We start from the raw sequence: 24,958 nt of genomic DNA on the forward strand, positions 1-24,958 counted from the left end.
TGCCTTTTTGATTTTCAGAAAGCATAGGAGCAGTTATAAAAACAGAAGAGGAAGCATCTCAGAAGAAAACTGCTGCTGAAAATCAAATATATGGCGCATTCATACAGAGAGAAATCCTGTAAAATGCAGCAACCCCCTGTGAGCCATAGCTTTTTTTGGGTGAGTTTACACTGTTCACATGCACACTTTATATATAGGCTTCATATCCTATAGTTCTCTCTCTAATAGAGAGAGAACTTTTTAATTTACTGATTTGAAAGAGAAACATCAATTTGTTGTTCCACTTATTTATGCATTCATTGGTTGTTTCTTGTATGTGCCCTAACCAGAGAGCGAACCTGTAACCTTGATGCATTGGGACAACACTAACCAACTAAGCTACCTGGCAGGACCCTGCAGTTCTATATTTAACACAGCCATACAAAATTATACGAATGCACAGAATTAATTCATTCTAAATATTTCTTGAAGCAATACAGAATTGTGGGAGAGGGCAGTTTTCAGTATCTCTCTTTTTTAAAAATATATTTTTATTTCAGAGAGGAAGGGAGAAGAAGAGATAGAAACATCAATGATGAGAGAGAACCATTGATCGGCTGCCTCCTGCACATTGGACCGAGTCTGCAACCCAGGCATGTGCCCCCTGTCCGGAATGGAACCTGGGACCCTTGGGTCCACAGGCTGACGCTCTGTCCACTGAGCCAAACCAGCCAGGGCAATATATCTCTTTTTAAATGTCATGTAGAATGAAAACAGCTTCAACACCAGAGACATGTGAACGTAGCAGCATACGCAGATTCCTCTTCCCTTCAAATCCTGAAAAGTCCATCTGTGAGACTTCAAGGTGACATTGACTGCTCTGCTCCCATAAGGGTAACAATGCAGGAAGCCAGTTGACCTTACCTCGTATCTTTGCATTCAACATGCAATACCCAACATTATCTGTTTCTACAATGCAAGTTTTGTGACCCTGGACAAGTTGCTTAGTCATTATGGGCCTCAGATTCTTGTCTGTAAAATGAGTTAAAAATGAGATGATCCTGAGAGCACAGACAGCTCATGGGCCAAATGGACCACGATGACCATAGATGTTTAACTTCAAAAAAAATGGATTATAAATCTGTACCCCAAAAGCAAATAGACTCAATTTAGAGGTTAGACAGAAGGTGGCAATAAAACATAGGAGAAAAATGTAAGCTCTAACAGCTGTTCATTAACTCTGTAGTCTACTTGTCCAATTCTAAGTCAAGCCAGGCAGCATTCCAGCATCATGTGTCAAGGAAGAAGCAGAAAAACCTGACTATTTGCGCTGACCTAGTGGTGGACTGATTTGCTAGCTGCTCAGACTGTTATAAATTTGAGTCACTCCAAGCACTTTATTCAGAGTTTCTGATTTGTCATCTATAGAACACTTGTAAAATAAATAACTTTGAATAGGGGTCGCTTTACATGTTTACAAACACTACTGGAAACTTGTCATTTAGTGACATCTTCAAGTGGGACTGGAGGACTGAAAAGCATCGAGCCATCACAGAGTCTGAAAGGCTGGAAGAAGTCTCGGAACTCACGGAAATCGAGCACCTTTCCCCACCCTCACAGACAAGGACAGCGAGAACCAGAAAGTCACCCTTCAGAGCAGCCCCGAGAACTCAGTATATTTTAAACGCGTTACCACAAGGCTGTGGACACAGGATGGTGGGTCTTACCACTGACAATGAGTGTGAATAGAAGCAAAATCTCACCCTGGGCAATAAAAAAAAAACCACCACCAGGTCCAAAAGCCACATCCCTCCCAGTGAAGTACAGGTCGCACGGCCGTGCAGCCCTCACCCTTGGCAGCACTGGCTGGGATCGCAGGCGCCCCAGGGACTGTCCCTACTGCCCACTCCTCTTCATAACTTCAGGAAGTATAACCCTAAGTTCCTGTCCGTGGCTATGGAACAAAGTTTTTTCTCTAACGTATCTTGAACGCCTTATGGCTTTATTTATTTAATTACTTGGAAAACTCAGTCAAGGAACATAAGAAATATGCTTAAAAGTGCCTGCCCATATCCATAAACCATCGGGATCACATGACAAACACCCACTTAAAAACACACAATTAAACTTCAATTCAGTAACAACAAAAATAGTAAGAAAACTCACAGACGCTAGAGAACTTGAAAAGTGACAGATTTACGCAGCCCAACTCAACTGCTTAAGTAACTACAACCCAGGCACATGAATGCTCTCACACTTCACACCCATTCAATCGCAGGCTTTTCCAGGTTTGCTTTCACATTATCTTATTTCCTTCCGAAACTTATATTGCTTATGAATGACTGACATTTGTGGCTGAAAATTTCATCTCAACAATACCAGATTAGCTTAAAAGTTTTTACAGATGCTAAGAAAAATTCCAGCCAGACATGCATGTATTATTATTGAAAAAATACGCTCTTTTTAGAGCTGGCAGCTACCTAATCAAATTTTGCATATTTAAAAAACTTAAAATAGTAGTATCAATAATAATGTATAGAGGTCAATAAACACAAAAGGTAAGAATTTTAAAGTCAGCCACAATTCATACCAAGAACCCACAACTGACAATCCTGAAAAGCTGTTCTTGAAGTAAGAACATGAGTCCTTGACCAATACAAGGTTATCTAATTTTATACTTATCATTTAAAAAAAGAAAATTAAACAAGTAAGGTCTGTTAGCAATGACCTTGTCTAGCCCTCTGAGCAGCCAGTGATGCGAGTGTCCAAGATGACAGCTGAACAGCACTATTAGAATGACTACCGCTGCATAAGCAAAGCCTGTCCTTGCAACCCTTCCTATAGCAAATAAAAATGGCAGACCCAGCCGGGCTCAGAGCGCCCTGGCGCTGTGGTTTAAAGGATAGGAAAACTTACACAAAAGAAGTGCCCAGAGTACAGACAGCACTCTTTTTGTTTTCCACTTTTATATGTTAGGGCACAGTATTAGGGACACAGTATAAGGGGACACAATGCTGCCTTGCAAAGGACATAGAAGTCCCTTGTTTGAGCTACCAACCTCTTAGCCACCCAGAAAAATGTCAGTCATCCATCTGTGAGCACCCAAATCTCCTGCTACTGCTCACAATATGCATCACACATTTCCAGGGGCTGTTGAAACAGAAAAAAAAAACAAAGGAAGCCCTTGAAATAGAAGCAGATCATCCTAGCTTTGCCCCTTCCTGTATTAGTGTGCCTGCAAGCCTGCCCGCCCTTAAAAGCACTGTCACATTGTTTCCACATGCTCGGGCCCTTGAAACTTGTGCAAAAGCATTGCACAATGAAAGTGCATAAGCATCACATTTCAAAACATGACCTAATGATGGTAGGTCAGTCTGATGGGCCAGAATAATCATTAACTAAACCATAACCTACAAATGTCCCTGACCTGAGACATTTTCTTATTTGAAGAATAGACACTGAACACGTGGCCATGGGAGTATTTCAAAGAGAATATCGGTATCATTCATTCTGAGAAACTAAGAAAAATGACAGTCTTTTTGCCACTTTCAGAGGACATAAAACAATTTCACAGGCACAAAAAAAGAATTGTAAAAGATGAAAGAATAATTCTTTCATTTTTCCAACATTAACATGTCATTGTACAGGAGCTGCATAAAATCAATACAATAGAAGTGTGTAATGCTGGCAATTCCTTCCAGAAGAGCTTATAGCTGGCTCCCTTTGCTTGGACCGCATGGACATAATGCCCGACACCAAATGTGGTAAAAACTGAATACCCAGTACCATGGTTACTTACCTTATAAAAGCCGAATTTATTCCTCTTGGTTAGAAGTCACCAATGATGGAAGCAGAACACCCTTCATTTGTTTTTCCAGCGAGCCAAATCTAGCCTCCCATTAACCCAATCCATTGCAGATAATTTCACAGGGCACGCACTCCCCTGCTTCCCCCAGTTCCCAGCCCAGCAAGGATAATCACATTCTGGGGGGGAGTGAACAGATGGTGGATTCCATGGTAACCAGCCCTCCTAAGGCGATTGGTAGAAGTGTGTGACTACTGCTTATTGGGTAACAATCGCTGTCTTTGTGCTCCAGCCTTGCAAATCCTAAAGGACGGAACATATAGCCCCACTCACATGCGCACGGCTTGCACAGCAGGTGTCTGGCTATTTAAACAAGGCAATGCCGGCCAATTAAACGCTTTCCAGTGAATCTATCATTGGTGGTACAAAGTCCTAGCACTTCAGAGAGTGTCGTCTGCTCCTTCGAGGAGAAAGGTCACAAGAAGCTTAACTGGGCACACAGAAAACAGAACTTGAAAGTTAACTTGAGAATTTATGGTAAAGCATTCGAGAAATCTAAGGTGCATCAGCACGTCATTTTGGGATTTGCAATCCACAGCAAAAGTGAAACCGGTTTTGTATTTAGAAAAGATTTTTCAAACAAAAATAATTTTCCAAATTGCAAAACTATAGTATATTAGTTTGAAAACACAAGTTTCCAAAGCTATTGTTTTATGAATCATGTAATAATTACTTTTAAATACTTGTAGTATGAATTCATGTTTACTGTGCTGATGGGGTGGTAGCAGGCTATTCAGTTTTAAATTTTGATCAAAGCCCTACTCAAAATCTCTGGTTATTACGTTCGTTCTACTGGGTTTTAATTTTTTTCTGTATCCATGAAAGTTAAATGCTGATTCAGCAGGAGAAGAGTAACCATAATGATCAACCAATCAGAACATGTCCTTTGAAGAGCAAAACGGCTGGAAACCAAATATACCAAAGTCAATCATTAGGGATATTGCACAAACCTAAATCAGATAAGCTCTCGGCACTCAAAAAATCTATCAAGCCTGGCCCATGTGGCTCAGCTGGTTGGGTGTGGTCCATGCACTGAAGGGTTGCCAGTTTGATTCCAGGTCAGGGCACTCGCCTGGGTTGCTGGCTCAGTCCTTGGTAGGGGGGCCTGCAGGAGGCAGCCAATCAATATTTCCTCTCACATCGATGTTTTTCTCTCTCCTTTCCCTTCCTCTCTCTCTCAAAATCATTATTTTTAAATCTATTAAAAATAAAGTTTTAAAAGGGCAAGGGGAGGAATAATTGGAACAAGCCTAAAGCAAGAACAAAACAAAAATGGTAAGCTGTGATTAGACTTTTAGGTATTAATTGCCTCCTTACTTTGCAGTTACCCCTTATCTTAAATTTAGGATTTCTTTTTTTGGCATGCCCAGAAATGAAACTCAAATATTGAAAGGAAAAAGACAAAATTATTATTCACAGGTGATATGAGTCTATTCCTAGGGGGAAAAATCAAAGAAATCAAGTAGGATATTAATTATAGTACTAGAAGTTTAATAAGTAGTCAAATATGTCAATGTATAGTAATTCCTTTATAAGAGCAAAACTATCAAAATATCAATGAAAAGAAGTTTACTGACAATGCCAACAAAAAGTAATGACACTTGGGAAAAATATTACCAACAAATGTGTGTGATGTACGTGGAGAAAAAGAATGAATGATTATTGGGAAAATAAAGGGAAAACCAAATGGAGAGACATAATGTGATACTAGATACAAAGATCCATTTTAATGATGCCAAGTCTTCTCAAAAGACTTCTAGTTTTCTAGTAAATGTATTATATATATTATATACATATATGGTGGGCAAAAGTAGGATTCCAGTTGTGAATACTCAAAACAGTTTATTCTTATATTTATTTATTATTGCATTATTTCCCATACAAACAATAGTAAACCTACTTTTGCCTCACCCTGTGTGTCTGTGTGTGTGTCTGTGTGTGTGTCTGTGTGTGTGTGTGTGTGTGTGTGTGTGTGTGTGTGTGGTCTTCTAATAAAATTTCCAACATACAATTTTACAAAGTGATTGAAGTTTATTTGGATTTTTTAAAAAATATATTTTATTGATTTTTTACAGAGAGGAAGGGAGAGGGATAGAGAGTTAGAAACATCGATGAGAGAGAAACATCGATCAGCTGCCTCCTGCACATCTCCTACTGGGGATATGCCCACAACCAAGGTACATGCCCTTGACCGAATCGAACCTGGGACCCTTCAGTCCGCAGGCCAACGCTCTATCCACTGAGCCAAACCGGTGAGGGCTATTTGGATTTTTTAAAGATAAAGATCCCAACGAAAATTCTATAAAGGGAGTAATAGCTAAAAAAACTAACCAAATTTTAAAAACATGTTATAAATGCCACAAATATACAGATACAACCCAAACTTATAATTTGGGGACAAAACAGACTCCTACATCTAACTACCTATTGAACATCTCTACCTAGCTGTTTAATAACTATCTCTAACATACCATATTTCAAAACTCAGCTCCTGGTTTTCTCCCCAAACCTGCTCCCCCTGCATCCTTTACTATTTTAGGAATGGCAACTCCACCCTTCCAATCACTCGGGCTAAACGCCTAGGAACCCATCCTTGACTCCTCTCTTTCTGACACCTCACATCCAGCTCAGGTTGTGGGTTATTCCAATCTGGCCACTTCTTACCACCTCCATCACTCTCAGCTTGGTTAGGCCACACCATCTCTCACCTGGATTCTTTAATAACTTCTTAATTAAACTCTGTTTCCAACTCGCCCCCTACAGACTGTAAAACCTAAGCAGATAATGCCATTTCTCTTTCCAAAACCAACTGCCCCACTGCACTAGGAATAAATGTTCTCTTCTGTATGATGGCTTAAAAAGCCCTTCATAACTTGCTCCTTACCCCATTATCTCACTAACCCATCTCCTATGACCCTCACCTGCCTTCCCCAAGCTCTCCAGGCAGAGTGAGACATTTAGTCCTCCAATCTGCCCTTTCGCAGTAATTTGGACAGTGATGTCATTTACCACAGGACAGGAGTGACCTATACACATCTCCCTCCCCAGACTGTGAGTCTCTCAAGGCCAGGACTGTGCCATTCTGAGTTCTGTGTTCCCAATACCAAGCAAAGATCCTGGCACATAGCGCTTATCGAATCTGCTGACTGAGTAACAGTTTGCTGCAGAAGTTTTTTTCCAAATACAAATTCAGAGGCAACCTAAGAATCTAATAACAGATAAATAGTTAAGCAAATAAGAATGCATACAACTTGATGGAGTATCATGCAGCTATTAAAAGTATGGTCATAAAGACTATATGACAAAAGGAAAATATTGATGGCATATTAACAACAATGTACAATTTACTGAGTCCCTAGTATGTGCTAGGCACTATAATAAGAACTTGACAAATATTTTATTGAAATTTCACAGGAACTATGATGTAGGTATTAGTATCCTCATTTTTTAGCTGTGAAAATTGAGATTCAGAAATTAAGCTCTGCCCTGCAACTCATCACTGAGACTAGAACCTCTCATCTGAGGCCAAAACTTAGGTCTAAGTCATTATGTTATACCACCTCCTAGAAATTGGGACACACACACACACACACACACACACACACAACTAAATAACTTACTATGAACAACTACATAATAAGGAAAAGATTCTTAGGAACAAAAGCCTAGACTTACCTACCTCAAAATTTTAAGAACAATTGTGAAGAAGAAATATTGGTGACATTTTTCTTTCCTGTTTTCCAAAATTTTTAATGTCATAAATAATAATTTCCTAAAATTATTATGTATTCCTCCTACACATATTTTTCAATGTTCACTTCACTGTGTTCTTGGGCGAATCTGCTAACTAGCAAGACACAATAAAAATACTAAAAAGAAGTTGGCTTGCAGTTTCTAGAAAATTGATTCTATGGGAATTACTCAGAAAGGAAACCAATGGCATGTCTAAGAAAGGCAAGTAAGTGTCCTCTTCAGCTCTAAGTTCCCCTCTGAGTGCTCCGACATTGACTCCACAATAGTACTTCAAGCCACACTGCCCAGGACCTCACAATTGGGCCCCCACATATAAGCTGTAGGGCACATGACAAAGAGCCAATAGTCCCCATAAAGGTTCTCAAGATAAAAGGGTATTGAGAAAGCAGGGAAGCCCGATAATTTATCTTCTTCAAATATTGGGCAGGCAGCGGCGCTGCCTAGGATCTGCTGGAGCAGCCATTGTGCCAGCTAAGCAGTGATCAAATGACCTTGGGACTGTTGTTCTCCCTCCCCTCACTATTGAATATGCCCAGTTTCATGCGCCCTTACTCAGCCTCTCTTTTCTCTGGTAAAAAGCTTACACAGAAGATACACTAAGTCAGAGGTTCTCAGACTTATTTGAAATTATGGAGGCCTCAGCATCTCAGTAACTTTTTCATGGCTCCCTAAGTCAAGAAAATACCTAAGTGCTCCATTTATTAAGTATTTCATATAAAAAATTTAGCAACTATTTTTGTCCTAGCAACTTAGCATCATTTTAAAATATCATAAAATAAGTGCAAGAAAATTTAATTTTTTTATTCCATTCTTTAATCACTGATACCTCTTATTAATAAGATGTGGGTGCCTATTGGGCCCTGAACAGCCTCTCACACCATAGGGCAGCAATTTTCAACCAATGTGCTACAAGAATTTTTAAAACATGCAATGCCTGACTATTTAGTCAGGGGCACTGACCTCTTTTCCCTTAGATTGTCAAATAACAAAATGACAACAGCCAAAAAACAATAGCTGTTGGGTGTGAATCAAAATTATACCAAAAAAAATTATTTTGTCAGATTGGCAAAAAAATATATTTTTTCTTGTGCCACAGAATTTCAGTAATTAGTTTATGTGTGCCATGAGATGAAAAGGGTTGAAAATTGCTGCCATATGATCATATTAAACATCGTCATGCTCATTTGTTGCTCCACATTGGTTTTCACCAGGTACTTGCTTATTATCACTGTAACCTGCTAAAACTTCAGCTCTGCAAAACTAAGGTGTCATTGAAAGAAATACAATCTAATATTAAAACTGTGAACCACCATTTCCATAGTATTCGATAGCTGTCTGTTTCCCTTGAACTTTTTAAATACCCTGCAGCTGACACCCTGTGAAGAGACAGCAGGGTCCCAGACCACCTAGGCACATGTTTTGGGAATGATGTTTTTAAGCCCTTAGCTTTTGTGAAGCCCAATAATACAAAGACTAACTAGAAATTCAGAAACCTAAAATGGTTCCTGTAAGGACAGAAAAAAAGGGGCTTTCTTTTTCCTTGCTGTGGCTTTCCGTAATTTATAAGAAGCACTCAGTAATTAAACTCCAAGATTATTAGCTTCTCTGATTCAAAAGGCCCCTCTATTCAAGCTGCAAGACAAGATAAACTACTCTCAAGGCTACATTCTTGCATCTTCCTCCTTCCTGCTGTTTTAACTACTCGGGGATAATTCACACCCAAGAGTCTCTAGTTCAGTGGTTCTCAACCTTCCTAATGCCGCGACCCTTTAATACAGTTCCTCATGTTGTGGTGACCCCAAATTTCACTGTTACAAGTTGAACACAATTAAAGCATAGTGATTAATCACAAAAACAATATGTAATTATATATGTGTTTTCCGATGGTCTTAAGCGACGCCTATGAAAGCGACCCAACAGGTTGAGAACCGCTACTTTAGTTAGTAGAAATTCTCTACCCCACTCCTCCTCCTCTTCAGCCTCTTTTGAACTCTGCCGGGAGCCAGTCCATCCTTGCTGTTTCAAAGGACCTGGCATATATGGCATACTGTTCTTAAAATGTTTGCTCACCTTCTTGGCACTATGTGTTTTAACCAAGGTCTCCTCTCTGAGAAAGGTTGTTTCCCCAGGTAGGGATTTTTTCCCTGAAGTCAGGGAGGGGATAAAACTCCTTAACTAAGTGCCAGGCGGGTAGTTAATCACTTTAACTACAAACAATCATGCTTAAGCTACATAATCTTTACTCCCTGGAATGGAGATAAGAAACGCCCTAACCTTTGTAATAGAGATTGATAGGATTGAATCAACTGGTATAAATACAGATGTAACAAGACAGCAAGAGACAGAACTTAGAAGACAGAACCAAGAAGACAGAACCTACACAGAACCTAGAGACAGAAGAACTTCGCTGGAGAGAACATGGCAAAAGATCCTGGACTGAACCTGACTAAAGAAATTGGCAAGAGAAACTGACTAGAACCTGGTGACTGAACATGGCTGGAGAACCTGGACAGAACCTGGCTGGAGAACCTGGAGAACCTAGCAAGAGAACATGGACACAGAACTTCGCTGGAGATCCTAAGCAGAACCTCTCTGGAGATCCAGACCGGAACTTAGATGAAGATCCTGGCTGGAGATCCTGGCTAGGCTGCTGATCAACTGAACGCTATCTCCGTATCATTCCTTCTTCGCCGACTCCGTCCACACCTTTGGGGACCCCTGGACCCGCTGGGGTTGGACTCCGGCAGAACTCTTCTTAACTTTTGCTCTAAGCATGCTTTACAGGCTTAGGAAAAATACTGATAAGACACCTCCCTAGGATATCTGCCTGGACTGTCTCCTGAAAAGCAAACAAACCACACATACCCCCCTGATGTCCACTTTGTTTCAGACCTAAATCCTCCTTCCTTTTTTCTCACTTAGCAACAGCCATTACCCTTTAAAAGGGGAAACCACCTTTTGTTTTTTGCCCCTGTATTGATTAACAATGCACCAGCCTTTCCCTCTCTTAGAAAGTAAAAATGAACTTACTCTCTGCATCTCTTCTTTTAGTTGTGAATTCTTTCACAGCCCACATCACCAGCCAAACCCTAACAGTCCCAGCTTAGCTACTCATATGACACACGCACGCCATTTTCCCTCTCTAGTCCTGCGCTTCAGACACAAAATGAGGGCGCGAGGTTAGATCATCTCCAAAGATCTCTTCTGTTCTAAAATAATAAGAATGAATGTTAGAGGAGGGAGGGTTCTTTCTCATTCTTACTGGTTTCAGAGGGAATGGAGAAAGGGTGAGAGCAGCAAGAACAAGAACAAATATTTATTTTACAGAAGGAAATGGCAAACTAAAATTTCCTGGGTTCAACCCTTAGGTGTAGCATGTGACAAAGATTAGAGCGGGAGGTGTGACTGAAGTACCAGGTGAGACGGCAACTATACCTGCCCAAAGATACCGTGTAGGGTCCGCTCTGAGTGACGGTGCCGCCAGCCCTGCTCCTTCCACGTTCTCTTTCACCTTTTGTGGAAACTCCTTCTCAACATGTGGTTTCTATTATGAAGTGACTGGACATTGTCAGGATTATATAGTCTGTGTCACAGACTCAAATGACCTATCCTAATTGGAGATCAAATTTATCATGTAAGCCTAAAACAGCACCAGGGTTAACAACAGAGCTAACCATTCACAGACTCTGAAACACAAAATACATCTGTAAAGAGGTGACAGTTCCCTAGATATTTTAAATGTTACCATGAATTCTGAATTTTTACTTAAAGTTGTGTGTCAGTGTTGTTTTTCTAATTCGACAGGGTTTTGTTTTTTTTTTTCTTTTGCAAATTACTTTTAAAAAGGTAATTTACAGAGAGAGAGAGAGAGAGAGGCCACACTTGTGGACAACAGTGTGGTGATGGGGGGAGGTGTGTGTGAGTGTGAGTGTGAGAGTTTGTGTGTGTGTGTGTGCGCGCGCGCACACGCGTGTGTAAGAACATAGAGGGGATAAATGATGATGACAAAAATTAAATTTAAAAAAAAAAGATGGTTTAGAAAAAAATGTATTTGCAAGGTACGGAGTACCTTATAAGCAAAAGAAAACACATTGATCTATTTGTTATTTAATAGCACTTATCACTGCTCAACATTATATCAAATGTTTCTTTTCCCCCATTTTGTTTTCTACTCTAGAAGGTAAATTCCATGAGGATAGGGACTTTTATTTACAAGGACTCCCCAGTGTCCAGCCCAAAGTAGGTGTTCATCCCACCTTTGTTGAAAGAACAAACGGAAACAATAAAAAATGGCAGGGAATGAATGAAGACAAGGCTTAGCACCAAGGAAGTGACCATGGGGCCAGGGCAGGGGCATATACAAGGAGTGGGAGTGGGTGACAGTTCTGAAATAAGTCAAGCAGCAAGTGTGCTCTCCCGACTTGAGGAACCTGAGGCAGGAAGCTGTGTCCCAGGACTCATGAACTTTATCGTGATACCACAGTTTCTCCAAGACAAGAGAGTGGAGCTCAAAGGGAAGATGTTTGGCAGCCCCAGAGATAATGAGCCACCCTACAGAGGTCATGACAATCTAGATGCTTTCTGGGGAAACTAGTAAAGAGAGGCACACCTTTGAAAGACCATCAGTTAAGTGAAAAAAATTGTTACCATTTCTTTGCACTTCTCTATTTCCTTGCTCTCCAGGGTGGGTGGACGATGATGGCCCGGCGATACCGATACTAGATCTCCTCTTTCCCTGTCTATCACCCAGACGTTTACCCTCATTATGTAAACCTGGTAGTCACTGAAATCCCAACATATTTCAATGAGCTCACATGGAGTTTTCCTCTTGAAAACAGATGTGGAGTCAGCAGTCCAGGGGTCTACTCTAGCTGGTCAGTCCGTAGGCACCCAACTACATTCTCTCCATGTATCTCCACCTTCACTGTCTGTCACTGCAGAGCAGGGCTGCCTATGCCCAGGGCAGCACCAGCTTTTCATCTGCTAAAAGCTGGAAGAAATGCTGACTTCCATGCTTGCTTAAAAAACAAACAAAAAAAAAACTTTATAAACTAGTAATGCATGTTTATTGCAAAACAATTTTTTAAGAGAATAAGCAAAAAGATAATTCAGCTTACTCTGATCACCTAGAGATAACCCCTATTCACATCTTGGGGTACTTGTTCCAGACGCTTTTCTGCACAGTCATATGCTATAAACATATATATCACAACCATTTTAACAAAAGCACCCTCATTTATCTCGTTTTTTACTAAAAACTATAGCAATTTCAGATATACACTCTGTTGAACATATCTGTATATTTAAAGTATGAAGTGCAACTAATTTTAACTGCTATGCTTACTCTGAGAAAATCTCTACTTTATTCTAGTTAACTCTTCCAAATATTTCCATTAAATAATAAAAATAACTAAGTGACTATAAAAACCACCATGTAAAAATGATCAGCATTTTGATGCATTTCCTTAAAAGCTTTTGTTTAATATATATCAAGATTGGGATTTTTCTCAACATTGGGCTTTGTAAGAAATTTTATGAAATCCTTTCAAAAGAAGAGTCTGCTTCATTTTTTTTCTCAGCCGTGACAGGGTATTTGGGGTTTAAAAGAAGATTTTAATTTAAAAAATTATGTTATTTAATTTAATTTATAGAGGTTGACTGATCAGGAACATAATTTCTGTAATGGCCCAGTATCATTACATTTATTTCAAATTTCTTTTTTTTTAAAATATATTTTATTGATTTTTTACAGAGAGGAAGGGAGAGAGATAGAGAGTTAGAAACATCGATGAGAGAGAAACATCGATCAGCTGCCTCCTGCACATCTCCTACTGGGGATATGCCCGCAACCCAGGTACATGCCCTTGACCGGAATCGAACCTGGGACCTTTCAGTCCGCAGGCCGACACTCTATCCACTGAGCCAAACCGGTTTCAGCTCAAATTTCTTTACATAAACAAAACTCTCTGCCCAAAAAGATTTGCCATTTGATTCAAAGGAGACTTCTTTATTTTCAGTTGGTGTCGTTTTCTCCTGCAGGTTGAGCTATTCATTGTTCAGAGTCACTTTTTATAAGGTTTTTTTAGAAATAGCCTCCTAAATACTGTTCACTTTAGAGGATTTTCAACTGTAAGCTGAATGCTACATGAAACTAAGAAATAATTGGGATGCTATAATTCGGTTCTTTCTTTTAAAATGGACCACACATCAGCCTTAGCCAGGTAGCTCGGTTGGATAGAACATTGTCCTGATACACCAAGGTTGTGGGTTCAATCCCCAGTGAGACACATGTAAGTGGAACAACAAATCAACGTTTCTCTCTCTCTCAAATCAATAAATAACAATTTAAAAGAATAGAGATTCCAAAATGGCAGGGGAGGGAGTGGAAGCTACACTAACACTCCCCCATGTCCAAACTGGAAACACAACTAAAATACAGAAAAACCACACTAAAGACTAGCTGGAGAAAACCCTGATAACCAAGGACAGAAAGTGAAGACTGCGTAGAGACTGGTAGGAAGGGCAGAGGTGTGAAAGGGCTGGCCAGGCTCCCACAGACAGCAGCCGGAGTTCTGGAGGGATATCTCAGCTGCGGGGGGTTCCCACTGAGAACTCTGAGGTCTAAACCCCAAGCTGGGCTCCTCAGCCCAGAGCACCAGAACCGAGAAAGGTGCCCACAGAACCTCTGGCTGTGAGAAGCAGCAGGGTTGCTGTCTGCCAGGGAGAGGCAACTGGACATGCAGGCACCCTCTTAAAGGGCCAACACATAACATTTTGTGTGCAGGCACTCACCTGGGGCTCCATCAGAGGGAGGGCAGAGTAGACTGGAGCTGTGTGAGCAGAAGCCAGGTTTGGGGGCTCTGGGGTTGGAGCTTGGAGGGCAGCTACCCCAGTTTCTATGCTGAGTCATTCCCTCACACTGCAGAGGACATCTTTCTTCAGTGAACCTTTGCTATCCAGGCAGTTTTTGCCTGGGGTGAAGGCAGTTGCCACCCTGTTAGAAGACTTCCCACCCCACCCTGTGGGTCAATAGCCTGAGGTTAATCAAAACTGAGTGTCAATGGGGCTGCAGGCAGAGGCAGGTCTCTGGAGGCTTTTTGAGTCCCTGCCTGATCTAACCCAGGGCCCGAGGCTAGGAAAAGCAGAGCCTGGTGCAAATCTTGGTCCTCTCCAAAGGCACCCAGCCCCAGCAGAAGAAGCCACAATTTCTGGATTGCTGATAGCTCCAATCAGGGGACTCAGGCCAGTCACAAATAGCATCTGATATTGTCCTGCACTAGAGATTGGAACTTGTAGCCAATCTACCTAATACATAGACACAAACCGAAACAGGCAGCCAAAATGGGGAGACAAAAATACAAGCCCCAAATGAAAGAACAAGAGACTTCTCCAGAAGAAGAGCTAAATGAAATGAAGATAAGAAATTTATCAGACATAGAGTTCAGGAGAATAATGGCAAGAATGCTCAACAGCATGAGAAAAGATATAGTAACTATGAAGTATGACATAGCACTAATAAACAACACAGTGGATGGAATACACAGCAGATTAGGAGAAGCTGAGGAATAGACCAGTGAATCAGAAGACAGGATAGAAAAAAATCACTCAATCAGAGAACCAAAAAGAAAAAACAATTAAAAACCAGGAGGACAGCTTAAGGGAACTGTGAGACAATATGAAATGTAATAATATTCATATAGTACAAATACCAGAAGGAGAAGAAAGTGAGAAAGGGATAGAGAATGTGTTTGAAGAAATAATGGCAGAAAACTTCCCTAACCTGGTGAAGGAAAAAGTCATACAAGTTCAGAAGGCCCAGAGAGTCCCAAGCAAGAAGAATCCAAACAGGCCCATGCCTAGACACATCATAATTAAAATGCCAAAAATTAAAGACAAAGAGAGAGCCTTAAAGGCAGCAAGACAAAAGCAATTTTTTACCTACAAAGGAGCGCCCATAAGGCTGTCAGCTGATTTTTCATCAGAAAATCTACAGGCCAGAGGGGAGTGGTATGAAGTACTCAAGGTAAGGAAAAGCAAGTATCTGAAACCAAGAATACTATATCCAGCAAGGCTATCATTCAAAATAGATGGTGAAATAAAGAGCTTCCCAGACCAAAAAAAAAAAAAAAAAAAAAAAGGCTAAAGGAGTTTATCACCACCAAACCTGTCCTGCAAGAAATGCTAAAGGAACTACTGTAATGAGAAGAAGAAATATAGAGAGAAACTTAGGTGTAAAGAATTAAAATGGCAATAAATAAGTGCCTATCATTAATAACCTTAAATGTAAATAGAGTAAATGTTCTAATCAAAAGACATAGGGTAGCTGAATGGATACAAAAGCATGACCCAATTATATGCTGTCTACAAGAGACCCACCTCAGAACAAAAGACTCACACAGGATGAGAGTGAAGAGATGGAAAATTTTTCCCATGCAAATGGAAACAAAAAGAAGCTGGAGTAGCAATACTCATATCTGACACAATAGACTTCAAAATGAAGGCCATCACAAGAGACAATAAGGGTCACTACATAATACTAAAGGGATCAATCCAATAAGAGGATATAACCCTGGTAAACACATATGCACCCAATATAGGAGCATCTAAATATATATATATATATATATATATATATATATATATATACAATTTAAAATATATATATAAAACTTTTAGAGGACTTTAAGGGAGAGATCAACAGCAATACAGTCATGAAACCATAAAAATCCTAGATGAAGCCATAGGCAGCAAAATCTCAGACATCTCTCTTAGCAATATGTTTACAGATACATCTCTGAGGGCAAAGGAAACTAAGGAGAAAACAAAAAGCTTCTGCCTAGCAAAAGAAACCCAACAAAATGAAAAGAGAGCCTACCATATGGGAGAACATATTTGGCAATGATACATCTGATAAAGGTTTAATATCCAAAATAGATAAGGAACTCATACAACTTAACAAAAGGAAGATAAACAATACAATTTAAAAATGGGCAAAAGGACCTAAATAGACACTTCTCCAAAGCAGACATACAGATGGCCAAGAGACATATGAAAAAAATGCTCAGAGTCACTGATCATCAGAGAGATGTAAATTAAAATGACAATGAACTATCACCTCACACCTGTCAGAATGGCTACCATCAAGAAATCAACAACTAGAACGTGCTGACGAGGATGTGGAGAAAAGGGAACCCTAGTACACTGCTGGTGGGAAGGCGGACTGGTGCAGACATTATGGAAAACAATACGGAGTTTCCTCAAAAAATTAAATATGGAATTGCATTTGACCCAGTGATCCCATTTCTAGGAATATATTCTTAAGAAACCCAAAACACCAGTCAGAAAGAATTTATGCACCCCTATGTTCATAACAGCACAATTTGTAATAGCTCAGATCTGGAAAACAGCCCAGGTGCCCATCAGTAGACGAGTGGATAAAAAAAAGCCGTGGTACATTTACACCATGGAATACTATGCAGCAGTAAAAAAAAAAAGAAGAAGAAGAAGAAGGATCTCTTTTTTTTTTTTTTTTTAAATATATATTTTATTGAGTTTTTACAGAGAGGAAAGGAGAGAGATAGAGAGCTAGAAACATCGATGAGAGAGAAACATCGACCAGCTGCCTCCTGCACACTCCCCACTGGGGATGTGCCCGCAACCCAGGTACATGCCCCTGACCGGAATCGAACCTGGGACCCTTCAGTCCGCAGGCCGACGCCCTATCCACTGAGCCAAACCGGTTTCGGCAGAAGAAGGATCTCTTACCCTTTGAGACAGTATGGAGGGATCTGGAGAGTATTATACTAAGCAAAACAAGCCATCAGCAAAAGACAAGTACCAAATAACCTCACTCATATGTGGAATCTAAGGAACAATATAAACTGATGAACAAAATAGATCCAGAGACAGAAGCTTGGAACAGACTGTGGAATCTGAGAGAGAAGGGGGGTGGGGGGCGGGGGGAGGAAGAGATCAAGCAAAGAACTTGTATGTATATAAGCATAACCCATGGACATAGACAATAGGTGGTGAAAGCCTAGGGCAGGGGGTCAAGGTGGGTTAGAAAGGTCAATGGGGGGAAAAAGGGGGCATATGTAATACTTTCAACAATGAAGATTTTTTTAAAAAAGGCAGACCAAAAATAAATAAAATGAACACAGAGTGTTCGACAAAACTGTAACGTAAGGAAGCACACACACATTGTCTTCCCCTCCAAAACACACACAAAAAAACAAATTACCATAGGTAGAAAGAGGACTGGTGTTACTTCTGGTTAACTCATGTAAGACACTAGCAGCAGTTAGGGTGTTAGGTTAAAGCAGTATGCCTGGGAGCAATATAACCCACACTCATACCCAACATGACTTAGATCAGTGATGGCGAACCTTTTGAGCTCAGCACGTCAGCATTTTGAAAAACCCTAACTTAACTCTGGTGCCGTGTCACATATAGAAATTTTTTGATATTTTCAACCATAGTAAAACAAAGACTTATATTTTTGATATTTATTTTATATATTTAAATGCCATTTAACAAAGAAAAATCAACCAAAAAAATGAGTTCGCGTGTCACCTCTGACACGCATGTCATAGGTTCGCCATCACTGACTTAGATGGTCACCAAGGAAACCCTGAGGTAGTGCTAACCATGCAAGTATCATTTCACATCTACAAGAAGTTAAAGCATTCTCATTTCAATAGGGTCCATACGTTTTCTGAAATGAATCAGAAAAAAGATTAAAGATTCCTTACCAAAGAAAGAAGGTTAAAAAAAAATTGTTCAATTTCTCAAGAGAAGGGAAATTCTCTACATAGTTCCATGCCATTCAATCAATTTAATTCTATTTAACATTTACCAAGAATGTTATGTCACTCGCGGATCATCAAAAGAGCCATGAAGGTTATTCCTTGCACTCATGGACCTCAGGGCCTAAGGGTGTGTGGTTCCTGGGCCAGTAGCATCTTGGCATTCTTTGTTAGAAGATTTTTAATTGCAAACTCAATGTTTTTAAGCTATTCAAATTTCTACTTATTCAGGGTGTGTGTTTTTTTAATTCACTTTGTTCCTCAAGCATATAAGGTTTATATATATAGTGTTGCTGTATATATTTTCCCTGTTTTACAGTTTTGAGGGTTTTTTTTATGACAGGAAAGCATTCCAGTATACATTATTCCATTATTTTACAGGAGGAGAACCAAAAGTCTTTCATGGAATCCTTTCTTAGAGCTTACTTAAAAATCAGGTTGGAAAAAAAAAATCAGGTTGGTTATTGAGAAGAACCAATGAAACAAAAAAATGAGGGGGGGTGGTGGTCCCCTCTGTGGTAAACTACATCAGATTTATTGAGTACATAGAGAACACATCAGATAGTGCAGCTAAAATAGTTGTAATTCAAAATTTGATCCCCGGAATATGTAAAGACAATCCAGTTTTTTTGTTTTATTTTTTAATAATGAGCAGAAGTCTTGATTGGGCACTCACAAAAGAAGATCTCTGATAAAATCATTAATTACCAGAGATGTGCCAATTAAAATCACAAAATAATACCACATGGCTAAAAGTTTTAAAAACCAACATAAAGTACTAACAAGAAAGTGGGACAACTGGAATATTCACACACCAGAACGATTATGGAAAACTTTTAGGCAACATCTCCTAAAACTAAACATATCTATACTCTGTGACCCAATAATTCCACCAAAAGACATGTAAAATAATGTTCATAGCACCTTTCATCATAATAGTCAATGTCCATCAACAGAAAAATAGAAATCAAGTACTATATATACACACACATTACTGCTACAGTGTATGATGGATAGTCCAAAGCTCTGACAACAGATGATCCTGAATTTAATTCCAGTTGTACTATTTACATTATAATACTAAATATGTAGCTATGAGTGTTTACCCTCATTGAGTCAGCTTTCTCCATCTGAAAAAGAGGGTCATATCACCTCTCTTACAATATTACCCTAAGGATTAGATATAATGTCCATATAACACAAAGCCCTGTGACTAACAGGTACTCAAAAATTCCTATCGAATTCAGGAAATATAACTTACACCACTTAGGATCAATGATCAACCCCTTTTATACATAAACTCTCCTCCTGTAAAATAAATCTGTAGTATTCCTGAGTTGCCAACTCAGGCATCAGTGAAATGAAACTATACAAGAACTGGGTCATGGCCTTTTCTTCTTCAGCTACTTTATGAACCCCATATGCAACTGCAGCTGTCAGCTCTCATGCCAGAAGATCAAATGAACTGGAAAGATTAAACAAATGGGCAGGAGAAATGCCAAAATGTGTGTAACTGCTGGACGGGAGTCCAATTGGTTCAGTTACAAAGTCAATCCTCAGAACACTATGTGCACTGTATACACGCTCTGGAGAGCAGCATATGCAGCGCGGGATGCCGGAAACACAAAAGCAAGAAAATGGGGGCGACAACAACAACAACAAAACACACTGCAATTTTCAGCCTAAGTCTGTGTCTCCTTTAGTCTCATACGTACATCTACTCATATTTGTCATTAGAGAATAAAAGATATAGGTTCTGTAATAAATCTCACTTCGACTTCTTTTTAATGGTGATGGTCATGTAATATATTTAGAGCCAGATCCTAAATTTTAAAGTTACAATGAAAATTAAGGGAAATGATTATTTCTAAGTGTAACACATTTTCAATAAAATTTTACTTGTTTGACAAAGAAAAGTCAGGATATTACGTTGTATTACCATCTAAACTAGCAAGGGGAGGAGAGAGGCAGGGCAAAGAAAAAAATAAATACCCTGACATCTTGAAATCAGATTTTATGACCCAAAATAATAACTGAAGAATGAGGCTCTGAACTTCCATATTTTGATTTCCCTAGCAATTCCTCCCCCATGAAAATTGATCTTCATGCCTTTAGAAGTGGTAACTCGAAGTACTCTATCCTCGGTTCCATTCATTCCACCAGAAAGGTCAGCACTCCACGAGGGTGCAAGTCTGCAATGCAGGTGCTCTATAGGATGGGAATGAGGAACAAACAACAAGCTTTTCCTTTCTCCTGTGACTGAATTATTGGGAGAATCTTAGGCCATTTCTAACCTAGTCACAAAAGGAAAACTTGGGCCAAAGCCGTGTGAATTTCCTTTTCAGGCACCAGTGTTTGCAGAGCCCACACTGGATTTACCTTATAGCATGGGTATACTTTTCCACTCACATGAGGCTTTTGGCATAGAAGAACCTGCCTTGGTTAGGGAAGTCCTCTTACAATGTTCCTCAATGATCTATTTACAAAAATCCAGTTCCAGTTTGTGTCTATGAAGAAAGCAATGTAATTCACATTTTCAAAAGCTAGTATATAGGTATCTGCCACATAGAAGTAAAAGTTTAAAAAAAAAAATGAGATAAGTTTAAACAAACATGACACCCAACAGGTTTGCTTAAAATCCTAATTCAGCGGTTGTCCTTAAAATCCTAGGGTCAGGCTATTAACCTCTTAAACCAAGAATAAATTACAATGGAATTTTTCCCCCCAAGGCGAGATAGGTTTTAAAAATGGTGATGTGTCTTGGCAAGGCTGCCGCTGCAGCCCACAGGGTCAGAGGAGCAGGTCCTGCCCCCATTCCGGCCCCTACTCCAAGCCCAACTCCTCCGGCCTGAGCCCAGGCCATCCATAGCGAAGCTCCAGAACCTACTGGCAGTGTCCAGGAACCTACTGGCAATCTCCAGGAATATTATAATAACCTATGTATGGAAGAGTCCCAGAAAATTAATCCTCTTATATTGCAAAGACTCCAAGCAGTGGAGGAAGAAACTGAAAAGGGATTGGGAGGAATCACATTACACACTGCTGGTAGAATCACTCAATGCCACTGGAATCAGTAACAGATGAAGATTTTTGGGTTCTTTCCAGAATTTTAGAGAAGAACCCATATATTAATGGTTTGGATGTTAGCTTTCACCTTGTAAGGGATGTTGGTGCATACGATGCTGCAAAACTCTGTCAGAAACAATACAATCTCATTTATTTAACCTTTATGTTTAATAATATTGCGCCCAAAGGAGAACTGATTGCTAAAGCGCTACGTAAGACTAAAGCTCTGAAATGCCTAAGAATCATGGACGCGAGATTGAAAATAAAGGTGGAAAATTCTTTGCTGCATTGCTACAAATTGATTCATCCTTAGAGATTTAGACCTGGGTGACTGATCTGGGAATGCAAAGTGTGATAAGCACCAGGAACACAAACAATAGGGTGGTGAAGGCCTGGGGCGGGGCAAGCTAGAAGGGATCAATGGGGGAGGGCAGGAATGGGTGTAATACATTCAACAATAAAGATTTAATTTAAAATTAAAAAAAATAAAACCAAGTGTGATCAACATTGGCTATAGCCCTAACACAAAACCAATCAGTTACAGGAATAAACCTAAACCGACCTATACTGTGTGGTAAAAGAGGAAGAGCCCACAGTTCATCTAGGCCACATGTGAAAAGAAAATCACTGCCTTGTTGAACGATGGGAGTAAAGCAGAAAAACTGTGGTCTGAAACAGTTATGCACCGCACCTGAACAAAAGCCTGCACTACCTTGATGTCAGCTGTAGTAAAATAACTCGTGATGGGATGGGGACTTTTGCTGATGTACTGAAAAGGAACACTACCCTGGCAGCAAAGGATCTTTCTTTTAACAGAATAGAAAATGCAGGGGCAAAGAATCTCAGGTGAAACTCTGGCTTCACACAACAGGAGTCTTAAAGTGTTGTCAATAGTCAGCAGCAACATAGAGGGAGAAGGACTTGGTGCACGTTCACAATCGATGAAAACAAATCCCACAGTCTCTAATACCTACATTAGGGCAACAAATTTGGTGAGACTACAGATGTGGCATATTCATATCTCATTCAAATGAGCTGTCTAAAGCTAGACAATACAAATGTGGAGCCATTTGTGGGCGATGGACATAGGTATTGTGCAGAAGTCTGCAATGGCCGTAAAAAGACCAGAAGGTCAACAGCCATGAAAAACAAGCTCTAAAAAATGTTCACACATTTGTCCTCTTACCTTCACAGAGAATAATATTTTACTGCCTATTAAATTTCTTTCATAAATTAGAACAAGTTACTTTTTACAAATGTGTAAAAGATATGAATATATTAAACTTTATATAACTATCCATTAAAAAAATAAAGAAAATAGTGGTGTTCTCACAGTTACTTATAATCTAAAATCTTGAAAATTTTAAATGTCTAACAATAGAGGACATGCTAACTAAAATAAAGTACTACTTTGAATATCACACATCTATTAAATGTTTAGTAAAATAAAGTAATTTAATGTTATGTAGGAGAAGGAAAGGATGATTTAAAAAAAAAATCCATGTACAATATAACCACAACTTTCAAAACAAACAGATACAAAGATAAAACACATCAAAACGTCACCAATAGTCATACTGGATGTTTAGTTTCTTTCTCTTTACTGCCCAACAAAAATTTGTTTAAAAATGTTTTTCTGAACAAAGACATTCACCTAACATGGTTTTTCAGTATGGATAAAAGACAAGGACATTAAAGGCATAATGACAAAAAGATCTAGTAAAGTCAACTAGACTTCATATTTTAATTTCAAGAAATCCTCACTTGTGTATTACCCATGTACCTTGCTAATGTTTTAGAAGTAGAGGGGATTTCATTCCCAAATAATTGGCGATTGAGAGAATAACAAGTTCTAAAAAACTGGCTGAAGTAGAGCTCTTGTATATCAGCCACAGAAACAAGAAATAGAAATAACAAATAGGAGGAGAGAAGTTGTAATAAAAAGTCTCACGTAAGAAAGGTTAACAGTAACTGCACTTAAAGCACAGCTCACTCTCTCTACTGTCAGGGGACAATGCTGTGCAAGGAATCCATGGGGAGTGTACATGAACCATAAAACTAAGAAAAAGAACAGCTTTGGGCTAAAATCACAACATAAAACCACTCAAAACAAGAGCCATAGTAATTTTTCAATAATGATACAAATTACCTATCATTTAGTAGTAAACAAAAAGGCAAATACCAGTTCCTTCACCCGCTCATCTTATATTTTGTAGACTCAAAAGTTTCAAATGGTAACCGGAGAGATTGCAGAAACAAAAATTGCAAATAACAATACTCACAGCCCCCCATAGAAGATTCCTTTTAAACATCCAGCAGCGCCTTTTACTCTTCTGATTAATCATTATTTCCTGCTTGCAGAGGAATTATCTGGATATGTAATTTGTGAGTAAAATCTATAGGCATTCTGCATCAGACACCCACACGACTTCTGTTAGACGAGGTAAAGAACTAACTAATGGGAAGTGCACAGCTAGGTTTCATAACTTTATTTCTAGCAGTGATGGAGCCTCAAGGAACTACGCAAGCAATGCATTTCAAAATCCCTGAAGGTATTTCAAAACGTAGCGAGACAGCGCTGGAAAACTGTGGTGGAATGGGAAGCATGGCGCCAACTACAGGTGACTTCTTGGTAGTTACAGCCTTCAGATGTATAACAAACTATCCTTCAAAATGTCAGTGTTAAAGGATCTTTTATTTTTAAAAATATATATTTTTATTGATTTCAGAGAGTAAGGGAGAGGAATAGAGAGATAAAACATCAACAGTGAGAGAGAATCATTGATCTGCTGCCTCATGCATGCCCCGCACTGGGGAGTGAGCCTGCAACCCGGTGATGGGCCCAGACCAGTAATGGAACTGTGACCTCTTGGTTCATAGGTCTACACTCAACCACTGAGCCACACCAGGTAGACTATTAAAGGATCTTGGGGTATTTTTTTTTTCAAGGTGATTAGTCAATAGAATAATGAAACTATGTTTAGCTTTCCATCTCCCGCAAAGCAAGCAGGTTTCTGTTTCCTTCCCAGGTCACCTAGCCATCCCAAAAAACTTCATAAAAACATATCAGGATTTTAAAGAGGGCACCAATGAGCAAACTTCTCATCATTGCCATGTTTACTAGTTAAAGTAAAGGTTTTAGTTAATATATCATATTATATAGACTTCTCAAAACACCTAAACGTTTATCATCATGTGGACTGAATATTTACAAAAGAATTCAAATTCTAATTTTCCTTTTATGTGACATACAGATGCTGTAGTCAAAATCGAGCTATCAAAACCAGTCTCAGTTCAACTTAGCAATATTACTTCTTTTAATTACTGAGTTTCTGAAAGAATAACAAACTAACAATAGTAGACTACCTTAAAGCACTTGAGGAAACTTTAATGGGTAAAATTAAATAAACTTTTAATGAAGCTTATGAGTCAACAAGTGGAAGAATGGAAGAAACTACATGGGGAAACACACACTAAAATCATAAAGTCT

The 24,958-nt window shown here is 39.3% G+C and overlaps 1 protein-coding gene and 1 pseudogene across 2 annotated transcripts in view; one reads left to right on the forward strand and one right to left on the reverse strand.

The window, feature by feature from the left end:
• FGD4 (FYVE, RhoGEF and PH domain containing 4) overlaps nucleotides 1–24,958 on the reverse strand; it is a 224,573-nt gene that overhangs the window by 122,211 nt on the left and 77,404 nt on the right. The gene's annotated exons all lie outside the window — the stretch shown is intronic.
• On the forward strand, nucleotides 21,324–22,627 carry LOC308512318 (leucine-rich repeat-containing protein 34-like; annotated as a pseudogene). Its single transcript has 2 exons — nucleotides 21,324–21,817; nucleotides 21,986–22,627. The product of its transcript is annotated as a leucine-rich repeat-containing protein 34-like (transcript).

This window comes from Myotis nattereri (genome assembly GCF_964212035.1).
Source record: "Myotis nattereri genome assembly, chromosome: 2".
Lineage (NCBI taxonomy): Eukaryota > Metazoa > Chordata > Mammalia > Chiroptera > Vespertilionidae > Myotis > Myotis nattereri.